This window comes from Triticum aestivum, chromosome 4A (assembly GCF_018294505.1).
Source record: "Triticum aestivum cultivar Chinese Spring chromosome 4A, IWGSC CS RefSeq v2.1, whole genome shotgun sequence".
In the NCBI taxonomy this organism is placed as follows: Eukaryota; Viridiplantae; Streptophyta; class Magnoliopsida; order Poales; family Poaceae; genus Triticum; species Triticum aestivum.
This window is the reverse complement of record NC_057803.1, coordinates 715,373,556-715,382,869: the sequence shown is the minus strand read 5'-3', so window position 1 is coordinate 715,382,869 and position 9,314 is coordinate 715,373,556. Positions and strand designations below refer to the sequence as shown.

Below are 9,314 nucleotides of genomic sequence, written 5' to 3'. Positions count from 1 at the left end.
CTCACCGCCGTGCGTGAGTAATTCCATCGTAGGCTTGCTGGATGGTGATGGGTTGGATGAGATTTATCATGTAATCAAGTTAGTTTTGTTAGGGTTTGATCCCTAGTATCCACTATGTTCTGAGATTGATGTTACTATGACTTTGCTATACTTAATGCTTGTCACTAGGGCCCGAGTGCCATGATTTCAGATCTGAACCTATTATGTTTTCATGAATATATGTGTGTTCTTGATCCTATCTTGCAAGTCTATAGTCACCTATTATGTGTTATGATCCGACAACCCCGAAGTGACAATAATCGGGATACTTCTCGGTGATGACCGTAGTTTGAGGAGTTCATGTATTCACTATGTGTTAATGCTTTGGTCTGGTTCTCTATTAAAAGGAGGCCTTAATATCCCTTAGTTTCCGCTAGGACCCCGCTGCCACGGGAGGGTAGGACAAGAGATGTCATGCAAGTTCTTTTCCATAAGCACGTATGACTATATTTGGAATACATGCCTACATTACATTAATGAATTGGAGCTAGTTCTGTGTCACCCTATGTTATAGCTATTACATGAGGAATCGCATCCGACATAATTATCCATCACTGATCCATTGCATACGAGCTTTTCACATCTTGTGCTTCGCTTATTTACTTTTCCGTTTCTACTGTTACAATCACTACAAAACCCAAAAATATTACTTTTGCTATCTTTATCTTTACCACTGTTACCATTACTATCATATTACTTTGCTACTAAATACCTTGCTACAGATACTAAGTTATACAGGTGTGGTTGAATTGACAACTCAACTGCTAATACTCAAGAATATTCTTTGGCTCCCCTTGTGTCGAATCAATAAATTTGGGTTGAATACTCTACCCTCGAAAGTTGTTGCGATCCCCTACACTTGTGGGTCATCAAGACTAATTTCTGCTGCCGTTGCCGGGGAGCATAGCTCTATTCTCTGAGTCACTTGGGATTTAAATCTGTTAATCACTATGAAGAACTTGAAAGACGCAAAAACTAAAATCTATCCCTCAATTGCAAGGGGAGGTAAGGAACTGCCATCTAGCTCTGCACTAGATTCTCCTTCTGTTATGAATAAGCTTGCGACACCTAAACCTGCTACTTCTATGAATTCTGATATGTCGCATGTTATTGATGATGCCACTTCTGCTATGCATTATACTTATGATGAAACTACTTCTATGCTTGATACTACTGTGCCATTAGGTCAATTTCTTGATGAACAACTTACTAAGGCTAGAGAGAATGAAATTATTGAGAATGAAATTATTGATGATAGTGATGATGAAAATTCTCCGAATGATTATGAATTGCCTGTTGTTCCTGAGGGTTATGTTATGGATGAAGAAACTGCTAGAGATTTTCTTGCTTGCAATGATAGATTAGATCTTAAGAAATTGTTAGCTAAGCTGAAACAAAAAACTTTAAATGCTAAAATGAAACACGACCCTGCTTTTGCCACTTCACCTATCTTTGTTACTGATAAGGAATATGAATTCTTTGTCGATCCTAAGATTATTACTTTAGTTGAATCCGATCCTTTCTATGGCACTGAATCTGAAACTGTTGTGGCACATCTTACCAAGTTAAATGATATAGCTACCCTATTTACTAATGATGAGAAGTCTCGCTATTATTATATCCTTAAGATATTTCCGTTCTCATTAAAGGGTGATGCTAAAACTTGGTTTAATTCTCTTGATCCTGGTTGTGTGCGTACTCCCCAGGATATGATTTATTACTTCTCTGCTAAATATTTTCCTGCTCATAAGAAACAAGCTGCCTTGCGGGAAATATATAATTTTGTGCAAATCAAAGAAGAGAGTCTCCCACAAGCTTGGGGGAGGCTTCTCCGATTACTTAATGCTTTTCCTGATCATCCACTTAAGAAAAATGAAATACTTGATATCTTCTATAATGGACTAACTGATGCTTCCAAGGACCACTTGGATAGTTGTGCTGGTTGTGTTTTCAGGGAAAGAACAGTTGACGAAGATGAATTATTATTGAATAACATGTTGACTAATGAGAATAATTGGACTCTTCCTGAGCCAATTCCTAAGCCAATTCCTGAGGCAATTCCTGAACCAATTGAGCCAACTCCTGAGCCTATTCCTAAACCTACTCCGAAGAAGAGAGGTGTTCTATTTCTCAGTCCTGAAGATATGCAAGAGGCAAAGAAATCAATGAAAGAAAAAGGTATTAAAGCTGAATATGTTAAGAATTTACCACCTATTGAAGAAATACATGGTCTTAATATACCGCCCGTTGAAGAATCACATCGTCTTGATAACTCGACACAGGTAGTAAAGGTAAATTCTCTCTATAGATATGATAAGGATGAAATCCCATCTACTAAATTTCAAAGTCCATGCTTAGATGACTTTGATGAGTTCATGAATAGACAAGCAAATTTCAATGATTATGTTGGTAGACAATTGAATAATAATGCTTATATGATAGGACGCTTGAACGATTATATAGCTAGAGTTAAAGGTGAACTTAAACTCACTAGTAAACATGCTTCTATGGTTGCTACTCAAGCTGAACAAGTACTTAAAGCTCAGAATGAATTGCTAGTTGAATTAAATAATAAACATGACTTTGCTGTTAGAGTGGCTACTAGAACTGGTAAAATGACTCAGGAACCTTTGTATCCTGAAGGCCACCCTAAGAGAATTGAACAAGATTCCCAGAATAATAATCTAGATGCTCCTAGTTCTTCTACGAAGAAGAAAAAGAAGAACGATAGGACTTTGCATGCTTCTAGTAAACCTAATGTAGAAACAACTGAGAATCCTAATAATACTTCTATCTCTGATGCTGAAACACAATCCGGAGATGAACATGAACCTGATGATAATGATAATAATGATGTTCATGTAGATGCTCAACCTAGTAATAACAATGATATAGAAATTGAACCAGCTATTGGTCTTGATAACCCATAATCAAAACCAACGTTATGACAAGAGAGATTTTGTTGCTAGGAAGCATGGTAGAGAAAGAGAACCATGGGTTCAGAAACCCATGCCCTTTCCACCTAAACCATCCAAGACAAAGGATGATGAGGACTTTGAGCGTTTTGCTGAAATGATTAGACCTATTTTCTTACACATGCGCTTAACTGATATGCTTAAATTAAATCCTTATGCTAAGTATATGAAAGGTATCATCACTAATAAGAGGAAAGTACCTGAAGCTGAGATTTCCACCATGCTTGCCAGCTATACCTTTAAGAGTGGAATACCTAAGAAACTTGGTGATCCCGGAGTACCCACTATACCTTGCTCCATAAAGAGATATTATGTTAAAACTGCTTTATGTGATTTAGGAGCCGGTGTTAGTGTTATGCCTCTTTCCTTGTATCGTAGACTTGAATTAAGTAAGTTGACACCCACTGAGATATCCTTGCAAATGGCTGATAAATCAACTGCTATACCCGTCGGCATTTGTGAGGACGTGCCTGTTGTTGTTGCGAATGTTACTATCTTAACAGACTTTGTCATTCTTGATATCCCTGAGGACAACAGTATGTCGATTATCCTTGGTAGACCCTTTTTAAATACTGCAGGTGCTGTTATTGATTGCAACAAAGGCAATGTCACCTTTCATATTAATGGAAATGAGCATACGATACATTTCCTGAGGAAACAACCTCAAGTTCATAGCTTAAATTCTATTGAGAAAATTCCATCAATCATTATTGGAGGTTTCGAATTTCCTCTCCCTACTGTCAAGAAAAAGTATGATATTCCTATTGTTGGGGATGTTCATATCCCCGTTGAGGTAACCTAATATCACTTCGAAATTTCTCCGGTTCTGTGTTATTTGGAATGAGTTTGTTGACAAGACTTGATCAACCTTGTTAGTGGATTCATTTTGATGACCATGAGATGGATGAAACTAGAAGGCACAACCTTCTGTACTTTCTTTTTACTTTCTGCTATTTAAAATAAATAAAGAAAAAATAGTATTATCTGTCTGTCTTCTGAATTATCCGTGCAATAAAAAATATCCCAAAAATAAAAGTGCTCCAAATGCCCTACAAATTTAGTATGATTTTTTTATGGAATATTTGAGGATTTTAGGCACTGAAATCACTGCAGGAGGGGCAAGCACCAGGCCACGAGAGTGGAGGGCGCGCCCACCATCCCTAGGCGCGCCCCCTGTCTCGTGGGCCCCTGGTGGCCCCCTCCACTTATACTAGCACCCACACACTCCATCTTCTTCCCAAAAAAATCCCCATCTAGCTCAAGCACGAGTTCTAGCTCATTTTGCTGCGATTTTCGATCTCCTTGCTCAAAGCTCCTTTCAAAAAACTGCTTTGGGAGATTGTTGCTTGGTATGTGACTCCTCCATTGGTCCAAATAGTTTTTGTTCTAGTCCTTTATTCATTGCAAATCCTTGCTGCCTTGGTGACCCTGTTCTTGAGCTTGCATGTTAAATTTATGAGTTTCCAAGTAACTCTAATGCATGATATATGCTCTAGGCACTTGTAGGAGTAGTTGCTACCAATCTTGTTTAGTCTTATTCACTTTTATTTTGAAGTTACTAAAATTTCAGAAATATTGCAAAAAAAGAAATATGTTCAGGAAAATGTACCAAGGTGGTTCCTCAGTAAAGAAAGGACCCAGGCTTGCTAAGCGTGAGCAAGACGATGAGCCACCAAGGGAAGCTGAAGTGCGGCCTTGTGAATGGCCGTCAGAAGAGTTTATGGTCAATGCAGGAATTAAGGATGAATTTGATACATATGTGCGTAATGCTAATCTTGAGGAATTCATGCAAGATAAGTGTCTGCAATTCCAATATTTGACTGATTCATTTGTGAGAAGGTTTAAATTTTCATCTTCGCGTAATTCTCATAGTGTCCTGTTTGATATTTATGACAAATCATATACCATGGACTTAGAAGATTTTACTACTGCTTGCAAACTCCCGTAGTGGGGAAGTGTTAACGATCCCCACAAATCTGAATTTAGAGATTTCCTTGCTAGCATTACTGTGGGAGAATCTAGGGATATTACACAAGCTACCATAGGGAGCATTCATTTTCCTGCTATACATTATTTTGCTCTCTTCACTGGTAGATGCATTAACGGTAAAGATGAAGCATGTCATATGTGTGTGCCTGAACTTTCTGTCCTCAAGAGTGCTGTGTTAGGTTATAAAGATTATAACTTGGGGGTAATAGTTGCACGTAGGTTGCATAAAAATGATAGAGCTGGAGATTTATATGGAGGAATTTATGCGACCCGTGTGGCCAATTATCTTGGTATAGCCCCACGAGAGGGTGATGTGATGTTGCCTCCTGCTTATTTAGATTATGACGCTATGATCAAACATCATTTTCTTAAGAGGAATGAACAATTCCTCCAGTATCGACTAATCTTTGACAGACATAGCTCTGTCCATGTTACTCTTCCTGCTCCTTTCCTTTTTGATTACCAGGCAAAAGGAAGATATGTTGTTACCAGGGAGGAAGCAGCTGAACACGAGGGGAGAGCGGAGGTGGCTCGCCAACATGCCGCATCTCAGGAAGCATTTGCTGCTGCATCTCAGCACGACCCCAGTTACAACTACAGATATCAGCCAGGCTACCCTTGGCATTAGACCAACTTAGGCCAAAAGCCTAAACTTGGGGGAGTACGTATTTCTCACCGACTTTACATTCATGTTCACACACTATCCTAGTCGTCGGTGCTCATACTCTTTCATTGTATTATCCATGTTAGTTTAATTTTATTTTTCTAGTTTCTTCTTGTGTGTTTGATAAACCTTAAGAAAAACCAAAAAAAATAGTTAGTTTAATTTCCATGCTTGTAGTAGAAATTAAAATGAAACCCCAAAAAGAATTCTCGTTCTTCTTTTTTTTACTTGTTTGAGCTTTCCCGTGTAAATACTTTTCTTTTCTTTTCTTTCCTTTGAGGGGTTGAAAGTAGAAGACCGTATTGAAAATGTTTATTGGCTCTCACATGCATGATTGTTTATTTAATTTAGAGCCATATTACTTTGTCTTCTCTCTTGAGTTGAATGCTTGCAGATTCCAGCTTAGTCCAATGCATGTGCACTCTTATTATTATACACATCGTTCGGTCGTGCGAGTGAAAGGCAATAATGACGATATATGATGAACTGATTGAGATGAGAGAAGCTGGTATGAACTCGACCTCTCTTGTTTTTGTAAATATGATGAATTCATCTTTCCTGATTCAGCTTATTGTGAAGTAAACATATTTGCAATGACATTTAGAGATTATAGTTGCTTGTGCCATGCTTGATTAGCTATGAGTTATAATGGTTTACCTTGCGTGCCAACATGCTATTAGAATGATTATGATGTGGTATGATGGGATGGTATCCTCCTTTGAATAAACTAGATGATGCCCTGCGCGTTGGTGCGGGAAATTAGTATGCCAAGTTCTAAAAACCCATGAGATATGAGAAGAAATGATTTTTACCTCTGAAGTGTTATGCTTGTGAGGTCATGCAAACCACATTTGCAAAATCATAGGATCAATATTACTTCAATCACACAACTTATAGAAAGCTTGTCAACCAACGAAACAATTGTATGCATTCATTCTTCAAAGTGTTATCACAAAGTTCCAACAATAATTTGATGTATGGTTTATGGACAATAGTGCAAATTATGATCCAATACTCTTTGACCATGAAAGCACATAAACTTAAACTTGAGCCATCATTACGTCAAGAATACATCTTCAGGAAACAACTATCCTCACAAAAAATCTTTCTCTTGCCGAACCTACAGCTTCTAGATCGCCCATGACCAAAACTGGAAACTGAGAAATCTGAAACCTTCATTTAGATTTTGTGTCATCACAAATCCTTACTCTGTTCAACTATTCCATATCACCAGCGACCACAACTCTAAAGCTCATAGATCATCTAAGATAGCAATCCTGATCATTACAACAGACAATGGCCCTTTAGTTGGCCCTTTAGTAAGGTTATCAGGCATGAACATCTACATGACATTGTTATCACTGATATATGACAATGAAATCAATAATCAAACTTGATACATTGTACAAAAAAGATACAGATCTGAAGAGCATACAAATCAATTTAATGCGCATAGTCTGTTGAATCGGAAGATATTGATATAAAAAAATATTACTTTCCCGGCATTATACATACAAAAAAACAGTAAATAGACCTTGTTTGGCAAGTCTGCATGCATGCTTCAATCTTTGTTAGCGGCAGCTTCACCTATAACATTACTGCTAGGAGATATAAGGTAGCTGACACAAAAGAAAGACAACTTAGTGAACAATTAATAAAGATGGCTGTGTGCATAACTTGATGCAAAGGCCGGGGGTAATCCTCCTTTTCGAAAAAAATACTTACACAAAAGAAAGACAATTAGTGAATGAATGCAAGAAGAATATGACCTCATAATGTTTACCATGAAGAAGATATTAGAAGGAATAAGACTGGACATAGGAGACCTGAAAGTGCGTCAATATATTTGGTGCTGTAGAAACACTTTTGAAATTGTACGCTTCTTGGAAGTATGCATCGGACTTAGGAAAACAATGGCGGCTGAGTATATAGATATACAACATAAGTAAGATCGATGGCCTGCTTTCTTTTTCATCATAAAACTTGTCGACAAATATTCAAAAAGGATCTGCAGATACGGCTTGCAATTATAGAAGTATAAAACAAAGCTTTTCTCAACAAAATCAGCTATTTGTACGAATAATGAACTGTGACAGAACTGGTCGTTCAATCTATATAATGATAAAGATTATAAAGACAGCAATATAGCATACCTATCAAAAAGAGACACCGGATATTATTCTTATGGCACATAACTGGCAATATTTTGAATCCTTCTCTTCAAAATTGCAAATAATGACCTGCTTTATGAACTGAATAATTTATTATCAATTACTGCATCAAAGTTTCAAAAGACATATTGGGTAGGCAATGGAGCATAAAGATTACAAACTTTTTTTTCAATCACACCTGTTTCATGGAAGACCTTGCCGACAAAGATCAAAACATCTGCACAAAGAAACATTAGACAGATTAGGGGTTTTAATTGGCAAGCCATTGCACCCTGAGATGTTATGGCAGTTGCCCCAGAAATAAAAGGTAAAGGGAAATTTGCCTAGGAATATCAGTTGAACGTATCTACATCAACAACAGCATCACATATCACTGAAGAAATTTTTGGGGAATTGAGAATGAGAGGGAGGGAGAGAACAAAGAAGGGAAATATGAAACGCTGATAGATATATGCTCCATATGTAGTTGACGTTACCCTGAGAACCAATTTTTGGTGTTGAACCACTTTCTGGTGCCCTTGACCCGATCCAACATCTTCACCAGAAGTCAAACACGTCAACAAAAATCCTGGGAACCCTAGATCGATCTGAACATGGAGGAGATAGGTAGGAGGAGGCGTTCTGTACAATTGTACGTACCCTCAGGACACCATGAAAAATATGATACTACATATGTGCTTTTGAGGTCTATAATGCAAGAGGGAGCGCAAGTGAACTATGAGCAACCTGGACATCATGCCACGATTTTGGATCAAAGGTGCAACACCAACCTGATGAGCGATGCCGCTCCACAATTTAAAGGGGCACTTTAGCCGGAGCAGGGAAAGTCGTCTGAGAGCCGTCGTCGTCGTCACTTCTGGGTAACTGGGCGGTGGTGGATCCCGATCTTGAGAAGGTCGTTGAGGTGGCCGACGATGGGCGCATCGAGTCTGCAGGGTAGCGGCGTGGTGCTGATGCATGTGTTGTAGCTCCCGGTGTTGGATCTGACCGGCGCACCTGGATCCGTGGAGGGCGACGTTCTGCGCGCCGGACGGCAACCAGTGACAGAGAACCTCAATTCTTTTTGGTCGGAGGCGGTCGCAGCCCTGCACCGGATCTGGCTGCAGTGGTGGAGATGGCTTGCACGAGTGGGTGGTTTCCTAGGGAACGCCAGAGGGCAGGGTTGCAGGGCACCGTGTGGTGGTGCGTCGTGCGTGGGTCAGAAACCGTCGTCTGTTATGCCAGGATACAGCGAGATGATTGATGGGCTTCTCTTTATTAGGTTATTCACTGATGGGCTTCGGTGGAAGACCGAGGAGGCTTGGTTTGATTAATTACCAGAGTTGAATATATTAAATAAAAAATAACCCGAGTTGAATCACACCATTGGTTGAAAAATGCTGAGATGGCAAAGTTGATGAGGTGGATAGGCTGCATGTCAAGAGAAATAGATAGTGGGGATGAACTATTTAGGTATTATAGATTGAGTGACTCGAC

General features: G+C 38.9%; 1 long non-coding RNA gene across 1 annotated transcript; it reads right to left on the bottom strand.

The window, feature by feature from the left end:
- Positions 1 to 7,158: 7,158 nt before the first annotated feature.
- Positions 7,159 to 9,049, bottom strand: LOC123083353 (uncharacterized). Its single transcript, XR_006439278.1, has 2 exons — positions 8,017 to 9,049; positions 7,159 to 7,919 (listed from the first exon to the last, which is right to left on the bottom strand). It is a non-coding gene; the product is annotated as an uncharacterized lncRNA (long non-coding RNA).
- Positions 9,050 to 9,314: the final 265 nt, after the last annotated feature.